General features: G+C 41.7%; 1 long non-coding RNA gene across 1 annotated transcript in view; it reads left to right on the forward strand.

Moving 5' to 3' along the window:
* LOC147202243 (uncharacterized) overlaps positions 1–21721 on the forward strand; it is a 95800-nt gene extending 74079 nt beyond the window's left edge. The window contains exon 3 of the long non-coding RNA XR_015101365.1: positions 21584–21721. This is a non-coding gene — a long non-coding RNA (uncharacterized LOC147202243). The remainder of the gene's footprint in view (positions 1–21583) is intronic.
* The last annotated feature ends 720 nt before the right edge of the window (positions 21722–22441 follow it).

The following is a 22441-nucleotide window of genomic DNA, read 5'->3' on the forward strand; positions in this document are numbered from 1 at the left end:
TATTTTTACCTCTTTGGCCAGTGTCTTTTTTTTTAATTTGCCAATTTTCAAACTCCTATCTCAATAAATCCTGATGCAGATTCAGGGAAATATAACTAGCCATCATATTTTTAGCCTTCACAGTATTCAACCTTATGCTTTATTTCACAATTATATGAATTTTCACACATTTGCAGAATGTATCAAGACATACAGTGCAGTTCTATTTTCATCCAAATACTTTTTTTTTTTTTATCGCCTTGGACGTCCTCGCTCGACTGAATGTCTTTCCATGTGGTGATTGTGTTGTACTCATTTTATAGAGGTTTGCTCTGAAAATTACATCCTAAGAGTATCTTATTCATTTTTCAAGCGCACTGAATGTAATGTTCTCTCTGAACTACCACGACATGCATATAAAGGAGGAGAAAAACACAAGCTTAGGGAATTGCTTTTTTTTTTCTCCCCTGTTTCGGCTATGAATATCCGCTACGCTATCTTGATACAAGCGGCTCAAGGTCTTTTATTTCTTCACAATTATTTCCACTTTCAGTCCAAGCTACTGATAGTTGTATCACTGTACACACAGATGTACACACAATCCCACTGTAGCAGTAAGCTGCTCACCGGGCCTCCAATTGTCTCCTGTGTCTGCTTTCATGTATGCAGCGTCCGTTTTTAATATGGCAGCAAGCCCCGAGCTCCCAGGGTGACAATAAACTTTACTTTCAACTGTCAGCAGGTCTTAATCACCGGGATTACTGCTGCATTAAATGGTGGATTCCTGTTCATATTCCTGCTGGTAAAAAAAAAAAGAAAAGCTAAATAGACCCAGCGAGATAAATATCGTCCACCCAACAACAGAAATGTCTTATTTTCGTCAGTAGCAAATATGGCTCACGGTGTTTCCATGAATGTGGTCAGTGACAATAAATTTCTTTATCAGACTGCTTAAACTGCCACCCCTTTAAATATATAAATAAACCTGCAGAAATGTTTATTTGCTCTGCCATCAGGTGCCATCTATGGAGCTCAGCAAGGCAGCTAATGGAGTTATAGAGGCCTGCAAATGGCACGCTGCGGCAAAATGGATTTCGTCGCACTTGATTTGAACAGGAACAGATAGAAGGAAAGTAAAGGAAGATAAAGCAAATATTGTATTTATTTTGTTATTTTTAGTACATTGGTTTGACAGGGCTGAATACGTGAGGATCAGTTTTAAAAACAAATAAATAAGATGTGAACAATAGGGGTTAAACTGGAAAGAAAGGTACGTTGGATGTGCTCAATTTTATTTCGTCAAATGGTTGCACAAAATAAAATCATCTGCATCCAGACTCATTTTTAAAATATAAAATGTGCAGTCTACAGAAGAAAAAAAAATTGTCTGGACCCAGATTATTTTATTTCATGCGACCGCTTGACGAAATAAAATGGAGTAAATTCAACAAAAACATGTTTCAGTGGACTGTCCTCCGTCTTGATAAAATTGCACATGCTTTTTGAATTGAAAATTAACATGACGGACAATGAAGGAAAGGTTTGTTTTTCATTTAACTCGATGAGTATTGTTCTGGTCGTATATTTCATAGTGGTGTTCAACTGCTCTGCTTCATCTGTTCTGATTCTCGCATTTGCTACATAAGTGAAGTTTATTTTACAAAGTACATCTATGTATACGACTACTATTATTTGTGATCTTAGAACATTATGAAAGCATTTTAAAACATTTGCAAAACACCAGAGGTAAGCATATCTACAACGCAGTAATAAATGTGCTTCATAAATTGTACGATAATACCTCGCTGGCACTGACAAAAGTCCATATTATGCATAAATTCAGACCCTACCAAAAAATTGCGCCTAGTAGAGTGCAGCGTGCCGGTTCAGCTGCTCAATCCATGCTCGGCTGCATCCAAAATGTTTTACCATAGCTTAGCTGGGCCCGCTCCTGTCAGTAGCATGCACCCCATTGGCCATTCGGAGTGCTTTGAGACCAGTACTGGATTAGAGGCCTCTGTGTGTCGTGGCTGTAATGCTTGTGTCACGTGGAAACAGTGGGCAAGAAAACGGGGAGCTTTAAACAATTCAAGCGTCTCCTCGGGGAGGGGAGGTTGGGCCAGCGTGCGAGTCTTCATGCATTTTCATCAATGTTGCGATCATTCCAAGAGAATGCCGGTCGGGTGGATGAATGTATGCGGGAACCAGAGGCGGCCATTTAATTGCACAGCGTTGTACGATCTGCTGTTTTTGTGTATTTGATGTTGTTTGCATCCTCGGCCGTGTTTCGTGTTGCAGTCTCATTTATAGCAGCCTCAAACAAATTTGAATGGATGAATCAACCCTCATATGATCCCAATGCATGTTCGGCATGCCCAAAGTGGAACCATATGAGGGTTTTCGACTGGGCCCTCACACATTTGTCAATGTTTTTCTAATTAGATCGCGTAAAGTGAATCCAACATTATCAGACAAGCCACACTCGTATCTTTTAGCTGATGAAATTGCCATGAACACTTGGATTACAACAACATGGATACGTGATGGCAGCCTTTATTGTAAATTTCATGGGCGTTTGGGAGCCGAGTTAGACTTTTCCCGCAAGAGCTGCAGAAGCGCAGAGAAAGATGTGAGCCTAAAAGACAATATGGAATTGAATTGATGAGTGAGCTTTGGAATGCAGAGTCACCTACTGCGAGTCCTCGCAATCAGCTGGAAAAAACACTCGGCGATGAGTACAACAGCGTGAGAGCGTGTGTGTACCTGCAGGAGATTTGGGACTGTTTGCCAGTGTCTCCACCCACTAAGGAGACAGCGATTTGCAGTGAATATAATACACGTAGACAATACCTCAACAAATGGGTAAATGCACAACAAAAAACATGTTTGAGATTGTTTTTTGTTTTGTGACATTATTGTTGTTGATGTTCATTTTAAAACTAGATTTCTTGAATACAATTTTATTTTTGCTTCAATGCAATATATTTACGTGCAACTATACTTTATAGTTTAAATTTCCTGCTAAAAATACGTATTGATATCCTTTCTTGTACTGTATTTTATCAAAAATCCTTTTTGAGAAATCACTTGAGAACTGAGCACTTTTGTTTAAATGTAAAGCTATAAATTGCATTTATATTTTGAATAAATAAATGAAAAGTAATTCTCATTAGTCACAGTAAATCTATTCAATACTTGACCTTGTCAGTGGTGTACAATATAGTTACAGCCCGATAACAGTCTTCCATTTTTTTGAGCATTCACACACAGCAATTGACACATATTACCTTTTATTTTTGTATCTACTTTTTTCCCTTGCAGCAAAGTTACATTTATCGAGCAATCACATTTGTAACACATCACTGCACAAAGCCGCCATTTAAGTGCTTATTGTAAAGTTGTCATTACAACACCACGGCCGGTTGTAAGAGCCATTAAACGTAGCTCTCGAAGTGGGAGGAGAGGGATGTTCCCCAAAAAGTGGGGCAAGGCACCACAGCCAATCAAGTCAGAAGAGAAGGATGCAAGCTTCCTATCAGGGTGTTGCTTCAGGTCGTGTTGACGAATCCCTCCAAAATGCTCTCCCCTCCCTACCTATCTCCATGCCGGTCCAGTGTTGCACAGTCTCTCCCCTCCCCTGAGGAACTATGGCCGACTCCTGAAAGAAAGCCTCTGGTGGCAGCTATTTATAGAGGGTGACACACAGGCATATTTGCATCTGGAGCTTATATGGGAGTGAAAATGAGAGGAATGTGTGAAGGGTACAGTTTTTTGGAGAAAATTAAATATTGATCCTCGAACCAAAGTTGTTTTGATCCACAACAAATAAAGTGCGGGGAGGCTTGGGGGACTCACTTTGGTGGAGGTGTCCAGGTTTTCTCTTCTGATGGAAAAACACCTTCAGGAAAGACACCCACAGTCATATATAAAGTGACTCAAGTTTGGGGGTGTCTTCAGTGAGAACGTTTGCCTGCATCCTTTGAAAGCTCAAGCGAGAGCAGATGCAACTAGTCTTTGACGTTCCATTTGTGTACTTGTGTTGCTCTTTCACTAGAAACAGTGCGCACGCAGAGAACAAATGATGTCGATTAAGAGATGAAGGAACGTGACCGGGGAAGACATGGCTTAACACACAGATGTATTTGTGTCTCAGGTTTGAGTTTCTGCAAAGAAAATTGCGAGGAAGAAAACATCAACGCATACTCTTTGAAGAGGCATCTGTGTGTGATGTGAAGTGTGCGCAGCAAGCTTGTTGGATTTGAGATGGAGTGCACTTTTCCCAGCGCTTACACTGTGTGAATGGCTGCTAAAGTGCAGCAAAAAGGCCTCTCAGACGTGATCACATGCCCGTAACTCTCTCTGTCTGTTGACATGCCACCAGCGGGGCTGTGCGGACTCAATAGGCGGCTTGGATTAGACGCAAAACAAGCCAATTGCAGAGGTTTTTAGATATATACTATTACCTGAATGCGGTTTCAGTACACACACACACACACACACACGCGCGCGAGATGTGACTCGCTCATTAATGTAATGTTAAAAAACAAAGGGGCATGCATATATAGATATATATCTATATATCTATATATAGATATATAGATATGTATCTATATATATATATATATATATATAGGTAGACATAGATAGATATGTATGTATGTATATGTATGTATGTATATGTATGTTTATGTGTATATATGTGAATATATATGTGTGTATATATATGTGTGTATATATACATGTATGTGCGTGTATATATATATATATATATATATATATATATATATATATATATATATATACATGTATGTATATAATTTATTTTTTATTTTTTACCCCCAGTGGGCAAAATAAGAACGTTCAGTGTATTCTTTGCTACTTCATTGTAATGACTCTCTGTACTGTTCACCGATTGGATGGCGATGCGCATTCACGGTTGCAATGAACTGATCAAATTCAGAAAAGATCAGACATTTACATATGAAACTTATTGCATGTATTCTCGAAAATGCATATTGAATGGGACATTATCACGAGATGTGTGTATATATATATAGGTATATATACCTATATATATATAATTATTCTACTTTTTGTGGGGAGAGAGAGAGAGAGAGAAAGAGGTTTCACAAACATCCATGTATGAATGTCAGAGAGTTAAACAAAGAACAGTGATGGAATATAAGAGTTATATGGTGTTCATCAAGCTTTCAAATGAGTACATCACTGTTGGGGGGGGGGGGGGGGGGGGTTAATTGTGGAAGGGGGCACGGGTCTTGAGATATAAATATGTTAATGTGTGTTTACCCCCATTCACCGCAAGGCCACGGGTGCACAGAGTGTGGTTGAGTGAGGTGGAGAGGGTCTTCACAGGGGAGGCAGTGAAGTGAGAGAAGCTGGGTGGGGTAAATGTGGGAGGGAGGACAGGGATTGGAAGAGGCGGTGGGCTGGGGAGTATACATTATTAACTACGACTTCATCACATGTTCCCAGTTTCTTGGGGACTTATTATTCCGAGGCGCTTTAATGAATAACAAGAGGAGAGGGCAGAAGGATGGACTGATGAAGCAAGTGCAGACATCGCCACCAGCTGGGTGTCCCCAGTACTACACTATATGTGGGGAGACAATGGCAACCCCTCCCCCCTCAAAAAAGGGGGAGAGGGGCGAGAACCTTCAGAAATGTCCCTGGCATTAGCATCTGGCAATGTCCCCGCCTGTCCCCACGTATATAGATTGGGATTTGCTTTGTCAAGGTCACCTGCCAAATGCACACCTGACATTCTGATACCTTGAACTGTGTGGGCGAGGAAACCCTTTTGGCCTCTCGTTGGGGGAAGTTGTGTGTTTGCATTACAACAAGTCTTCATTGCATATTCCCGTCTGCATGTGTATATTTTTGAGAATATAGTACGGCACATCTGCAATTTCATTATTATTATTTTTTTTTACAAATGCAGTATGGTGAAGTGTTGTTTTGCCATCTCACACAGTCAGGAGGTTAGGATTCAAATTGCCGATGGAACATCTCTGTGTGGAGGTTGCATGTTCAAGTGCTTGTGAGGGTTCTCATTTTCTTCCCCAAAATTCATAGTCATTCAGAAATGTGATTTATGCAGTGCAGTGTCATGAGGAGTGCCATGACCTCGACGCTGGCGAGACAAAGCAGCCGTCGGACGGGCACATCCACGAGTGGCTTCTTTCGGTCAAGTGATTCTTTTGCGTCTCAGGAACAAGGAAAATGCATTTCGGCTAGATAATCCTTTTTGGTTATCCAACAGCACACATGCTTAAAATCAATAGCAAATCAACACAAAAACAAGCTGTAGTTTGCAGTATAGTGGAATTCTGCGGCAATGTATTGAACTTGTTTTTGGTGCTGTTTTTATACTTAACTCGAACCCTTTGTCATGGCAGAACTTTTGTTTTGGAAAGTCTGAATATGCAATTTACATTGTTTGTATGAAATGTGCAACCAATTAGTTCCTGAGAAAAATAGTAAACACAACCAAAATCATGTTGGTCTGCAATAATTTAAAATGAAATGCACCAAACATCTAGATTGAAACATTAATTCCAGTAACTATTAAATTATTGTATTTGCCCTTTTGTGATGTAGGTTGTGGTATTTTGTTTGTTTGTTTTACTTGTGCACATTTGTCTCTCAGGCTCGTGTTACTGTTTTACTCAATGTGGTTCGGCAATTTGATGTTGTATAGACAGTTAAAAGAGAATGAGTTCTCTTTAAAACGCCAATTTATGGCAAGTTTTTAAAGTGGGAATGCTAGCTCTTTGTCCAGCTTTTTTTTCTTCCTGATGCCACTTCTGATTAGAGGCTTCGTCCACGTCAGACGTTAGTGGAAGGTGATGTCTTCTTGTCAAAAGGGTTACAGCAGACTTTGTGCAATGGCAGAAAAAGTCTGACAGTCCCTCTCCCACAAATGACCACAGTCCGGCCTGGTCCTCGTCATCTTTATTTTGTAACCCAAAGCCCATGTGCAGCTGCTTTTGCACGCCTTTGATTCCCCTTTTTCTCCTCAACCAGGAGGCCAACTGGTGCTGACTGGCTCTTAAGACTGCTCCTTGTCCTCTCTGATGTGTGACAGCTTAACTGTTTCTCTGCATGGTCAGGAGCGCCAGCGGCCAGCTAGCAGCAAAGAGGCTGGGATTTCTGCTGGTGACTACCGGCAGCAGCACTTCATAGACACGGCTGACCTTGTTTATTACCCGGGGTCAGAGGTGATGCATTTCCTAATAGCTGCAGACGGAACACGCCGTGGCGGCTGGCGGGAACGAAAAAGTGGCGTCAGACAAGAGCGGCTGTCGCTCTCGTTTGCCCAAATGAAATGAAGGCGTGCAGCGCTTAAGTTTGAGTTTGAGACTTTGGGGAGTTGGAAGGCTGCACACCTGTAACATGTCACTCAATGCTTGTCATCGCTGACCTGAGCCATTCATCATTTCTGTGAAATTATTAATCTCATCTCAGGTCAAGAGCGACTGGCTACAGATGGACTCCAGTCCTGTCTGGTTCCACTTGATTCGTTTGGTCTTCATAGCCAAACAGCTCACATCATCGATGACACGTTGAAGCCTGTAGCCAGTCTGGTCCCATGCTTGTCGAAGAAATCTGTGACAAAGGATGCTGCAGGTGATGAAAACCATGATGAGTCTGCACGCTGCTTCCAGCCTCAATCATCTATCACGTTGTCATGTGAGACCTGAGTGAAGGCTCTCATACAGAAATCAGCAGGTTTTAGTGTGAGCTGCCGTGGTGCTAATCCGCCCCCCAAGATTTTGCTTTATTACCTCCTCCAGTCCAATAATGATGCGGAGACTCAGAGCTGCCGTGGTTTGTCATGCTTCAGCTTCACAGTCAACTCGCTTAAGGGGACCAAAAATATTGGCCACTGCATGACTGCATTTAGCTTTCCCTCTAAAAAGATAAAAACCAAAATACCTTAGTAGCTAAAATGAGGAAATAATTTATAGGGAGATATATTCTATAGCACTTTCCTCTAGTGTTCCCTCACTTTTCACAGGTGATATGTTCCAAGCCCACTCGCAATTAGTGAATTTCCGTGAAGTAGTTTGGCTTAAAAAAATAAAAAATAAAAAAGCTAAATAAAGAAAAAGGGAAATTGCATTTTTAGGTGAATGTGAGCAGAGCATGTTCCAGACGAGGACGACAGAATGTTGGCTTATGACTATGTTAAAGTTTTTCTTTTTATCCTAAAACAGCTTACCTTAACTAGAATCGTGTGTCGTACTGTAACCAAAGGAACGATCCTGTTGTATTAATGTGCCGTTTAAATCCTTGCTGTGCAAAGCGAAAGTTGGTTTCCATGACACCCGTGACCTTCTTCTTTTAAAGACGACAAAGAAGAAGTACCTGTGCCAGAAGTAGGGTTGACAACTAACTTTTGCTCTGCACAACAACAACAAGTATCGCAGTTTCTGGATGCAGTTGTTTCCTATCCGGCTTGTACTGCTGGCAATGGGCTTTGTTTGTCTGTTGTGCACCGTTCTGAATTTCCATACCATCTGAGTGAAGCAGCATGCTTGAAACGTATTTATGAACGCACCCATGATGAGGGAATAGCGGTGTGGGGGGCAACAAACTCAATTGTTGCTTCACTCCAAACGGTCTTGAACTGTGCCGTTCGGTTACTCAGAGAGCAGCAAAAACAGAGTGCCTGTGCGCTCTCTTGGCGCTCCAACTGAGGACAAATTCAAGTACATAGGGTGGGTTCAGAAATTAATAAGAGGGGAGCATACTCTGCCTCTCTGAACACACACACAGACATTGAGTGAATTTCGAAACACGACCGTAATGTTCGTGCTCTTTTTTTTCGTAAAAACAAATTTGCTCTCAAAAAAATTGACAAATCTTGCCTGGCCCGACTTACAAAGAAGAAAAAGAAGTTATGGTCACAAGTGAAAATCCCCAAGGGTTTTCTCTGGGTACCATGGCCTTCATTCAAACTCAACACTTCATTGTTGCATATTTGCATCACTCTTTGCACGAGGGAGAATTTCATGTACTATTCTTAGTTTCCGAAAGAGGCGTTTAATGGATTACTGCACTTAAATGGAAAAAATGAATGAGGCAATTTTTATTGGAAGAATTGGAGATCCCCTTTGCTGACCGTTGAGATGAATTATATTTTAATTCCAGAAGTGGAAGCTCCCTCTGCTGCCTTTAAAAATGCTATAATATTAGAAATATAAGAAAAGTAATGTGAAAAAAAGGTTGCCCTCGTAAAAGGCACAATAACATACGCAAAAAGGTTATTTTTGAGTTTGTTTCACAACATGCACATTCTGCAAACAAACTGTACTTTAATGGATTAAAAATATTTCAGAAACATGACAGGAACTCAAAACTAGCAATATAACAAGCAAAAATGAAAATAAAAAAGATAAAAAATGACATGTCGGAATGTGTCTAAAAGTGAACAAAAAGGAACAGTAGAAGTGTAAGGGCAGGGGTTAGGAGTGGCCTAGTGTCAGACTATGAGCAGTGTCTCATTTGCATGAACTGTGCACCTCCCTCAACAGACCACTCTAAATTGAGCTGTTTAATTCCTTAAGTTTCTTTGAAGACACATGGCAGACGTTTTAATACTCTTTTCATGTGTCGAGGGAAAAAATGCATCTTACATCTTCTTTGAAGATCAATCAAGGCTACTTGTTCCATCATTCTTTCGCACCTGAGCCTCTGCAAAAAATGTGCACATGAACAAACAAATGTTGAACTCGTATCAATGAATTGTGTCTACATGAGACGGAATGACTCTTCACAGCAGCAATTGACAGTTTTGTCAACATTTTTGTAGAGCATATGATGGTTGTGATCCAATGTGTGAACAAATAAAGCTTGAGTGTCGATCATTTAATGGCACATCATTCTAATCAACACACGCAGATTGATAAAAATGTTTTAACGTTTAGGGTGGCACGGTGGTCACGTCCGCCTCACAGTGCAGAGGTGCAGGGTTCGATTCAGGCTCTGGCTTTCCTGTGTGGGGTTTGCATGTTCTCCCCTTGACCCCGCGTGGCTTTTCTCCGGGTGCTCCCGTTTCCTTCCACATTCGTGGCAGGTCAATGGAGCACTCTAAATTGCCCCTATGTGTTACTGTGAGTGCGAATGGTTGTTCATCTAAGTGTGTCCTGTGATTGGCTGGCAACCAGTTCAGGGTGTACCCCGGCTACTACCCGAAAACAACTAGTATACGCTCCAGCACACCCACGACCTCTGTGAGGATAAGCGGATTAGAAAATGCATGGATGGATGGATGTTTCAACATTTAGAAGCTTAAAAAAATTGGGGGGGATTTGTTGCCATTTAATTTGACACAATGACCATATTTAATAATACATATTTTTTGTGTCTATGGATAATGAGAAGTCATAGTACATATGAAGGTCAAAGTTGCATTTTGGACACACATTGTCATCAACAATTAGCAGATGTCTGCAAACATTGTCGCTAAAAAATGAAGTAGCAAGCCTGAGTGGGCGTGGAGTGGCCGCTTCTTTGTCTGAATTTCTCAGGTCACATCAAGTCATCGGACTAAAGTCTTCAGCCAGTGATTGTAAGAGTTCGACATCAACACACCCACTCACAAGCTCTCACGCGTAACATAAACACGGTCCCAATTTGGGTTCAACAGTTCACTTGGCCACCTTGTGAACTAACGCTCAACCCGCATCAGCGATGCCTGGACCCTCCTGAGCAAAGGGAGGACTTAAATGAAATAATAAATATGCACGCTATGACTCCCACTTGCGCACCCGGCCAATATGACCCCTCTCAGGACCCGTTAAACCAAGCAGGAAGAGCCAGTAAGGGGTATGAAGTGAGAGGATGGAAAGGGGAAGAGGTCTGTTCACTGCTCAGGTGACCCGGGAAATTCCTGGCAAAGGAGGAGACCTTTGAATTGCATCAAGGGGTTGGTTGAGTGGTAGTCAAAAACATTTAAAAAAAAAATTTGAAACCATAAAAGTGGAGTCTCCACTTAGCTGAGATGAGCCGGCCTAAGCGTAGCAGCTGGCAGAGGATGGAGAAAAAGCAACGTGCTGATCCTGTATAAAAACGCAAGGGAGGTGGGCCATAAAATTGGAAAAGCAAGACAGAATTGTATTTTCATCAACATAAGCTCCGAAGATCCACTAATACTTTGCTATATACGCTTTTTTTACGCAATGAGCTGGTGGAAGTGCTTGAGCGCCATCCCCCTGATATCTTGTTACATTATCACTCTTTCACCCACTTCTTGTATATTATCTCAAACAAGTGAGAGATGTCCTCTGCTTTTTGATCCTCCGGTGTGTCCCTGACCCAAAACAGGACGCCAAAGGCGTGACGTCAGCAGGTCCAGATGCTGCGGCCTGTGAAAACACGGCGTGGGCGAGCCCCCGCTCTCTCTGGGCTGGAGTTCAGTGCTGTTATAACATTTGGAGGACAGGCCGCCGAGGGTCTACAGCTGTGTCACATGTGAGGGAGAAGGAGAGCGTAGAAAAGCTTGAAGGAAGGTTGATACATTGAGAGATGAAAGGTCACAGTTGAGACTTTGTTGGCTCTATTTGTGTCCCCCTTTTATGCTTACTGGACATACTGTATATGTACTGCTTATGTGTGTAGATTCAATTGGAGGAAAGTTTGCTGGAGTCGAAAAGGTGTCTGTTACTGTAGCAGGAAGGCCTCAAACAAAAGTGTGAATGTTATACCTTTCTGATGATGTTCTCTGGATAGAACGTGCAATTACACTAAAATAATATTTATGCATGGGAGGTATTCTACTATTCATCAGATTTCCTAGTTACATTTTGAAGATGGAAACCTGGAGTATCATCTCAGCACTCCAATATTGACTTGGATGACAGCAAACTTTGAAAGCCTCAAGTGAATGTTAAAACAAATCTGCATTTTTTTTTTTCCAAAGTATCGTACAGACTTCCAAAATTTAATACAGTCAGCTCTGCCAAAAGTCTGGTTTCATTTAATCAACCCGGATGGATGGATGGACGGATGGAGGGAATGACTGCCTGACTGGTAAACAGTTTGAATGTGTTCATGAGTAACTGTCCTTTACTCTACTGTAGCCGTCTTTACCGATGTCTGCCTCCGCAAAAGGCTCTCAGGGACATGCTTCAATACCCTGCACATTTCTAAACAGCTTGCTATGGGGTGGTGGGGGGCATCGTTTGTTTTCGTGTCCCAGCAGGAGGGCTGATGGGTGTCAACCTGGGTCAGGGCATGGCGAGGCTTTGTAGGAGGACTTTGACAGAGAGGTGTGGCCCCACAGATTGCCGGTTCAAGAAAGCCCAGTCAAACACGTTGTGTTTGTCTACCCTTTATAGAGGACAGTCTAAACCAAATACGGTGGCGATTGTTTGAGCTGTGCTTAGAAAGGAGTAGTCGTCCATCCCTTTTCTTTCATGCTTGTCCTCTTTAGGGTAACGGGTGAGCTGGAGCCTTGAGGCCGGCTCGGAGACAGGCAGGGTACACCGTGGATTGGTCATCAGCCAATCGCAGACTTTTAATGGGATACTTCACAGATGTATGCCATTTGCAGCAGTAAAAAAGTGAATAAAGATGTAGTGTATAATATTTTGTCTATAATTAATTTGATCACTTCATTACTTTTCTTGTACATTTGATAGCTTCAAAAAGGATTTTAAAAAGAATGTAGCTGTTGGCTTCCCCGTTCATTAAAGGGACACTATTTTTGTTCCGTTTAACTCAAATGTGAGCTCCTATGAGGTAAAGCTACTATCACAACCCAAAAATTTTTAAATATTGCGCAGATTTTTTTAAAAAATATTCTTACACAGTTGAAGTGACATTTGAATTTTCAGACCTTTAGTGGCGCTTAAGTTTTAAGACCTACCTTTTCAATTCGAATCATAAATGTTAAGAATGGACCGATTAATATGCAAATAAATCAAACAGCCAAATCATATTTTCTCCATTCATGAATAATATTTTACACTGCTATATAATTTGTAGAGCTTTATATTTTGACATTTATAAATGTTAGTTTGTGACGTCACTTTCCTATCAACATTTTCCGTCATTCGTTGAAGTATATTTAAACGCTTGCGTGAAAATAAACACTGAAGGTGAATCTACTACACAGAACACGGTTGAGGTTGCTGGGATGCTTTCATTATGAAATATTGCAGGTTTGTTGATATTTTTAAGACTTTATTGTGAGAGCTATGTGACATACTGCTTCTTTTCTGAAACACGTGCAGTACGGTGTGCATTGTGCATTCGAAAATGCAAGTGTTTTCAGCAGCTGTGATATCAGATATCAAAACACTCTTGATGACAGGAAGGGTCATTTCTATTCTTTCCATTTGGATTTGAATCTCCAGCCAAAAAGGCACCTTTCTCATCCAGTGCAAAAGGGCAAGTCCTTGAGCACCACCACGGGTTTATCTGTACACGTGCCTACCTGTTAACAATAGTTTGCACAATGCGCTCGAGAGAACACACAATTTAGCATCCTCTATTTGTGATGTTCATAAATCAGGCCCAAAAGGAGAAGCAGAGGGAGTGCCAGGAGAAAGGAAAATAATTTGACCAATCACAAGACAAAGAGGCCTTCCTTCACATTGTTGGGAGATCAGAATTATCCTGAATGTCTTCGTCAGGGGAATTAAGGTTCAGCCCAACCTAATTAATTTACTGATTTGAAGGTTCATCATAGCGTGACTTGATCGGTGAACGACTTTTGTAAATTTCATCTCCCAAAAGTGAACTTCTTACCAGGACCTCTTTTTCGATCACCAAAATGTGGTTACAGTTATGTTTTTAACAAATACACCTGTGTGTACATCTGTGATAGTTCAGTAGGCCCCAAAAGTCTTTTCAATCATTTAGGGAGTGTACTATATGCATGACAGATGATGAAAATCACATGGAACTTTTATCGGGAGAGCTCAAAAGAATATGAATGATATTTCTTATGGGGTGGAATGATGGCTAAGGATGTAATTAAATGTCATTATTTATGAGGTCTTGGCATTATACTGGGGCTGCATGAAGCCCAGTTTACCCGCCATTGTGTAGCTCTTCACAAGGGAATGAGAGAGAATTGGCTGACAAGGCTTTTGGCAGATGCAACCACGTTGACTATGTTCCAGTGCTCCTGAAAAAGGCCTTCTAGTTGCCATCATCGGCTACCTTGCTCCTAATCACCCACTGGGCTATTTTTAACAGCTGTAACCAACCATTGCGGTGTAACAAAGGCATATTGTCCCTGATGCCTCAAAACTGAAATCATAATATGATGATTCAGAGCAAACGCATCCATGACCATCATTATTTCTGTTTGAACGCCAACAAAAATACAAAAAAACAGAAGTTGAGAAGCTCATTCAAATGAATTGATTAAAAGGTTAAATATAGTGATAATGACACTACAATGATAGTGGAGTGTTTTTTGTCTCATTTGTATGCAGGCAGCACGGATTCAGTTCCTGCAGATGGTCTGAAAGGGAGTGTGAATGGTTGTCTCAGTCTGCCTATGGCCTGTGATTGACTGGCAACTCATCCAAGCTTTAGTTCACCTTTTGACCACAGTCTCACGGATCCAGCTCATCGTAGACCTTGAACAGGAAAAGTGGACTCGAAAATGGATTGAAAGATGTACAGCAAAGGACTTCAACCTTTTTTGCATCACAGACCAGTTGAGACAAGAACATGCTTGTGTAGCCCTTCGCATTATTTCGCACACAAGAAGTAATTCTCAGTTTCATTGAGGTTGGTGGCCCCTGATCTAAACGAATCTTCCAAATATCGCAGGACTGGAGTTGCATCGATCTGTTGTAGCTGGATCCTCATTAAAATATAAGTATGGGTTATTGGTTCCCCTCCAAAGTTTCATACAAAGTGATAAATAGTTTTAATAGCATCCTGTTAAGTAGCAATGTTACTTTAAGAAGACATTTATTCTTCTATTATTCTTCTTGCTACGTGAGCGAAGAGGCCTGGTGTCTCAGGCTCCCAAGTGGCATTTGAACCATTTGTCATGCCGAAGTGATGGAGACCAAAAAAATAAAAAAATAAAAAGGAATGATTTGTTCTGACAAGTGCAGTGTTTCAAACCCCCTATTTCTGTCCGACTCTCCCACAGTGTGTGTTTCTTAGTTTGACTGACAGTGTCAACCAACACACCACTGCACAAAATGACACCTGGCAGACGTCTTCTAGCTGGCATCAAAATCATAATCCTGTCACCTTGAGGGAAGTGGATGCAGTGTGAACGTTGCCATGGCAGCAGCTAACATTTGGCATGGTGGACTAGCATTTTTTTTCCCCCTGCCTTTCCGGCACCTAGTTGAGAATCACTCCGGGCTTCAGGTGCTCTGCAACACAGGGTCAAGCATATTGTTAACATGTGCCATGCAGGGATTTGTTCACATAACACATTGAAGGCATTTTGCAGTAATGAAACGTGTTCCAAGGACAAACGTGATGTCTGCACCACCTGGCTATTGAGCCGGCCACAACATTAGGTACACCTTCACAATCCAATGAGATCTAGTTTGGGTTGCGTAGAGGGTCGAAGCTACCTGGTGGTCAGAGGTGCCCAGACCACACCTCGTGACTCTCTGGCCATCCCTTGAGCCCCGCTGCACCAAGCGCAAACTTTTGCTTTCTGTGATTTTTCATTTTGACATCAATGCTGTGTAATCAGACCCCTTAATACCCCTGCCACAAGTTGTTTGTTTCAACTGAATAGTTGAAGAATAAATAAACAGTTGATCTGAATGCCCACTCGAAAAGAATCTGTCTTAAAGAACATTTGATTCTGACAGTGAACATCAATCAACGTCGTTATTGTCACACCAGAGCAAGCAAACATGGCCGATTCATGGTTTAATGAAATCAAACGCACACGTACAGCAATCTAGCACACGCAAACTCCTAATACAAGCAGGAACAAATCTACAGAAAAAGCAACATTTAGAAGAGTTGTTTTGTCTAATTGTGCTCTCTCGATATGATTTGAATGAATGTGCCAGTGTTCGCAGTCTGCCAAATGGCATCGGCCATCGGTGAAAATGGATCGCTCTGATTGGCTGTTAGCTAGCAAATCGGTGCATGAGATAGAAGAAGACAATGCGATATTACTAAAAAGTCAACAAGGGCAAAGAAAATGGCATCATCTAGGGATTTAAGATCAGCTGATTTATTTTGGTTTTTTTTTTTATTTTATGTTTCTGCCCATTCATGAATATGATGGGCATTGTTCAAGATATACTTAGTTTTCATATTCGTATTTGTTGGTCACTTATTTCCATGACTGCTAACCTTCGGTGATGAAACACACTCAGTCATACAAATGCTGTACCTCTCTGAATGTACAAATGGAATGTGGTCATAATTATCTCGTAAAGGTTGCTATTGTATTGGACTTCAGGAAACCAAAACTCAAAATCTGACTCCCGTGGAATGTGCTGACATTTTCTTTGTCTTTCACTCAATTTATATTTCCCTTTAATTGTGAATCTATTCACAAGGACAAAAAGAGATCATCTCGGTTAATTAGCCTTCATTGCCTGTAGTGGAAGAAGCACAGTTCATGTTGAAAGCCACTTTCTTTTTTCTTTTTTGCTTTCCATCATCATGAGGATTTGTAGGCCTGTCGCTTAGATCATGTGGAACAGTTGTGTCCGCCCTCACAAGGACAATGAAATAAGTGCGCATCTGAAAATCTGAATATTTCTTATCTACCGTGTGCACATCCCAAATTGATATAACAATTTTCCGTCTGTCAAGTAGACTTGGACCTGCAAGCACTGAAAACTCAGTTCATTGAGAGTTAATGGAAGAGACTTATGGAGAAAAAATGTCTTTCCAAGAGTACTTAAGAGAGCTCAGCCATCCTCCATGGCCAAATACCTGTTTCTTTTACAGTGTGGCAGTAAGATCTCCTGTCTTGGGGGGGGGGGGGGGGGGGGTAATTTCCGAATGTTTGACTGCTGAATTTGCTATTCAAAATATCAAATGGGGGCGGTCACACACGAACACGGACGATAGAGGTGCAAGGCGGTCTCCAAGTACCCACTTCATAGATCTGTGATCTCCCCGGCCAACTTATCGTCCGCCCATGTCTCCATGGGCGGACGATAAGTTGGCCGTACTTGTACTTGCAGTTCCGTATGAACATATTTGATGCACTTGAACCTTCTGTGTGCACTCCAGCCAATCACTTTCTGTTTCCACTGTGTCAAGGACTGTGGACCTCTCACTCGCTGATTTTAAAGGGAATGAGGGAAGCCGCTTCATCTAACGGGACGACTACCTTCTTGTTTAAATTTGTCTCAGGAAGTTGACATTTATTCCCTAGTATTTTTTTAAATAGATTTTCTATACCATTTCTAGTCACATTGTCGTGTTTGAACTTTATTCTCATGGATTGTGGCTTTTTTATTCCAAAGGTTGATATTTTGGTTGAGTAGTTATCGAGTTATGCTATTAACAACTACACATTCACAAGTTTTGTGAGACATTTGAAGATGTAATTGACTAAAGACTGTGTAGACAAGCTACAACTATTCATCTTCACCACTCTCCAAAACATTGACTTTATAGAATATGTTCTGATATGTCTGTCAAGCCATTATGAGACAGTATCTTGGCAATAATTGACAAGGCTTTGTGTGATGTTTTTTTTTCTTCCTCCTTCGGTGTTTGGCAAGCGTTTTGATAATTCCGATTTGAAAAGCGCTAGAGTGACGTAGCCGTTGGCATCAGGTTCAAGGATGAGGCTGTGCAAGGATCGAGATGCAAATACACCCTAGTCTGAGAGGCCAATTATTTCTCGTCTCAAAGGCTACAAGAATGCTCGTCTAATTATGGAGGAGCCCGCTCGTTCAGCAGGCTGAAAAGCTACAGCTACTTGAAAACAATTTGAGTACCTAGAGTAATTAACAGCGGCCTTAGTATTGAGAGAAAGTTTGTTTTTTGAAGTCATTCAGTTGCACGTCGTGAGCTACTTTCATTTATCACCTCAACTTCAAAAGTGTTTGCAGCCGCTGCAAAATTAGCTGAACTGTTGCTGAAAGAAACTTCCAGAGACTTTGAGTGGATCATCTTCCTTTTGGTGCATCTTGACAATGTCAGCCTCAAAACAACCGGCGTCCTCAGACATAATGGCAGCAAGATAACAACTATATTTACTTCGGCGTTTTCATGCATTACCCACACTGCCGATGAAACACAAACACAGATTTGCCTAAACACACAATGCACTCCGCAAACATGCACATAGATCAACACATTTACTCACCAAAAAAAAAAAAGAAAAAAGCATGCGACGAGAAGTGGAATTTCCCACAAATATAGCATAGACCGTGACTGCAGATATGTCTATTTTAACCTCCTCCTCTTCCTGGAGGAAGCCCTTTCGTGATACGCTGTGCCGCCTTCTTTTGCCTGGACATCCAAAGCAGAAAGGTCATCAACACCACTGAACTGTGTCCGCCTTATTGTTGCTGGATAATGGTGAGGGCAAAATGGAGCTTGGCCGCCGGAACAAAGACAGTCGGTTAGCCAAATTGGAGGGAGGAAAAGAAGGGATTGCGGTCATTTGAGAGAAAAAAAAAGCATACAACTTTCACAAGGGGTTCGTAAGGTCATCGTGTTTAAATTCCGCTTGCTTTTTGATGAGGAATGAGGTCATAACATCAAGATGACTGGCTCCAGAGACCGAGCTGTGGTTTTTCTTCAATGTTTCTTTAACCTGCTCCATGTAAAAACACAAACCAGATTGGCCACAGGTCGCTCCCTGGGATTCATCACAGTTAAAGTGAAGATTGGGGATGAGTCATCACGGAGATGTCCATCAAGTTGGCATGGCTACAGCAAATGAAATTGGACTGAAATCATGCACGTGGGCCAAAAGAGCTTCAAATGTTCACTCGTCATTTACTGCAGCCTGCTGAATTTTGTGCACCAAGGCCATTATAGTTCGTGAAAACGAACAAAATAACTATAGCTAAAATTGACAAGAATTTTCATTAATGAAAAAAAAATGAAAGCGAATGTTCACAAATTTAAAAAAAATAGATTGCATTTTACATTTTAAAAATATATTAAAACTAACTACAATCGGAGCAATAATGCCCTTTGCCTTTATCTTTGCCAATTAATTTCATACATGCGTTGTACCTGAAATCTATTTACAGAATTTGCGTATTGGGGTCCGGCCGTACAGCAGGACAAAGGTCAAAAAACTGTTTGAGAATTGTATTCTGCTTGCTGAGGAATCTGAGAGTTGGATTTGCTTGATTTTAGCTGTCATTTCCTCTTTTTCTTTGCCTGTAAATATTGTGTCAGGGTCATACATCCATTTTTGAATTATTTCTGCATCTAAGAATGTCTCCTTGTGCTCAGCCCAAATCCACACCACCAAGTGAGCAGTTTGTTGCTATTTGTTGTTGTGTCACATATGTGACAAGAATCCTGCTTGCAGATTGATATGACGATTTCTGTGCATTAGTTTTTCTTGCTCTTACTACTGAATCTTGAGGAAATATGCAATATAAAAAAAAACTATGTCTTATGACACTGCTTCAATTTGGACCTTCTCCAAGAACGCTGGTCTTGTGCTGGTTGACTGGAGATTGAACACAAATTTTTCAGTCCATGCTTCTTTGAACAGTCAAATTTAATTGTCCATTTTTTTTCTTCGTGGCAAATTTGAAACATGCCATAAAAGCTCCTATAGCTACCAAAGTGTACGTGGAATTTTAATAATGCACTTGGTGCAGTGAACTCATTCACCAAGTAACAGGCTGTCTGTGTATTGTTTGCATGGAGATAAGTCCCGCGATAGATGTCTGCTCACCCGGACAAAGCACACGGCGAAGGTATTCAAATAAATAAATAAATAAATAAAGCTGGGGTGGTGCTCACCTTGTGCGTCACCAACCTCACATAAACAATGAATGAGTTGGTCGAGGACACACTGCATTGTGCCCTGGGCAGCTGGTCTATAAAATGGTGAATACATATCAGCTTATCATAACAATACACTAGTAACATGTAAATATGCCCCTGAGTGACTGTGATCCGGTGTAGGGAAGACATAAAATCAATCTGATTGGATGTGTGTTTTTCTTCCATTATTTCAGAAGGTCAATATTTCCACCCAACGGAAGTGTGACACAGCCAATGTGGGAATACAAATTTTTGACTTGCCAATATCTATCCATGTATCAATCCATCCATTCCTTTTTATAATCCTCTTATCCAATATGTTGAAACATATTTGCAAGTAGTTTGTATGCTCAAATGTATTTTCCAGTCAAAAATTGGCACTTCCACTCAGAATCAGAATCATCTTTATTGGCCAAGTATGTAGAACACACAAGGAATTTGTCTCCGGTATAACACGCTGCATTAGTATCATCGTAAACAACAAATCATTGAACCATTTTAGAGTAACCAGTAGCAGTATTTGTAGTACAAGAAGAGTGACTACGTCAGTGACTGTTTAAGGAGTTAATGGCTAGAGGGAAGAAGCTGTTTAAGTGCCTACTGGATTTGGTGCGCATGGATCTGTAGCGTCTGCCTGAGGGGAGTAGCTGGAAAAGGTGGTGGGCAGGGTGCGGGGGATCCAGGAGGATTTTCCGTGCCCTTGTCTCGATTCTTGCAGTGTGCAAGTCCTCAAGAGTGGGTAGGGCGGTGCCAACGATTTTTTCCGCCGTCCTAACTGTCCGTTGAAGTCGGATTTTGTCCTTTTTTGTGGCGGCCCCAAACCAAACCGTGATGGAAGAACACAGGATTGATTCGATGACTGCCGTGTAGAACTGTCGTAGCACCTCCTGTGGCAGGCCATGCTTCCTCAGCAGCCTCAGGAAGTACATCCTCTGCCGGGCCATTTTCAGGATGGAGATGGTGATGACTTCCCACTTCATGTCCAGGGAGACTGTGATTCCCAGGAACTTGAAGGTCTCGACGGTTGACACAGGGCAGTTGGATAGTGTGAGGGGCAACTGTGGAGAAGAATGTTTCCTGAAGTCCACGATCATCTCTACAGTCTTGAGCGTGTTCAGCCCGAGGTTGTGTCGGCTGCACCAGAGCTCCAGCTGCTCCACTTGTTGGCGGTACGCAGACTCGTCGCCGTCTTTGATGAGACCGATGACCGTGGTGTCGTCTGCGAACTTTATGAGTTTGACAGCTGGATCTGTTGAGGTGCAATCGTTCCATACCGTTCCAACAACTCGGCCTGCAAGAGGTGTGAAAAGAAAATACAGATCACTGATACCACGGCGAATTTTGTATTCGCTCTTCTTAACTCCAGAACAGAAGATGTGATTCACATCCAGCCAGACAGACAATATTCCATTTCTGTGAGGTAGCTTTGATTGATCTTTCAACTCTGTCTGGCAAGTGTTTGTGACCTGACCAGGCAAAAGAACCCAAGCGTTTGGTTGTTGTATCCCCCTGATATATAATCTCATTTCAGAATAGTCCTGTTATGTGGTTCGTGCCCTGCATTTTGTCCTCCCGTCTTTTTACTGCTGCTCAGCAGTAGAATAACATGCAGAATGAGTCACCGAGTTCTCTTACTGTCTGCTAGGCTGCCCGGAGGGGTTATATTGATAACTTCCCAGCCTGCAAGGTTCAATGCATCCCCTGGGGCTCTCAGCGCCAAATGGAACAAGAGTCCCTGGACACTCTTTTTGCTCCATAGCCCCACTGCACAGAAGAAAGGAAGCAGGTACACACACTCAACATGTTATACACACCTCATTTATTCTCATTGCGAGTCACCCCACCACCCCCCTACTCTCACTTGCTGCTGCAGAGCAATAATCATAGGGTGAAAGGATGGACAGTCAGGTTGTCTCCCACCACATGTGATAATCCTGCCAGTGCAGTCGGAGCTCAGCTCTCACAGCCCAACTTGTTAGGTGGGCAGATGGAAGCGAAAGTGACTTCCTGCCTTACGGTCCCTCACATTAATACCTTTACTGCTTGCCTTCATTTGTCTCACACACACACTCGCACAGTGAATGACAACCATATGCAGAGCTGTGCTCAACCCCCTGTGGTTGGTGCAGCCTTTGGGTGTCAAGACCAAGGTCATTTTTTGAAAGTGATGCAGTTCAGTGTGATCCTTGAAGCTGGGGGTCAAAAACACCATCAAAGTTAGTCAAGTGAGTTTATGGGCGGAAGTGTGTGTTTACAGCATCTAGAGAGAGTGAACAAATAAGCAACAATTACTGTATAAACTCCGTAGTCTCATCATTTGTGGTTTGTTTTGTGTTTAACAAATTTCTGATCTAGACATGAACATTTAACAGTAATTCAATCTCCACTCGGTGAGTAAGTGTCATAATCACATTTCAGGGTAAAATTCCACGTAAAATACGGTAGTGCCTTGAGAGATGCATGACCTGACTTTTTCAAGATATGAGCCATCTGATAATCTTGC

Source organism: Hippocampus guttulatus, chromosome 7 (genome assembly GCF_054856545.1).
Source record: "Hippocampus guttulatus isolate MCC_2025c chromosome 7, RoL_Hgut_1.0, whole genome shotgun sequence".
Lineage (NCBI taxonomy): Eukaryota > Metazoa > Chordata > Actinopteri > Syngnathiformes > Syngnathidae > Hippocampus > Hippocampus guttulatus.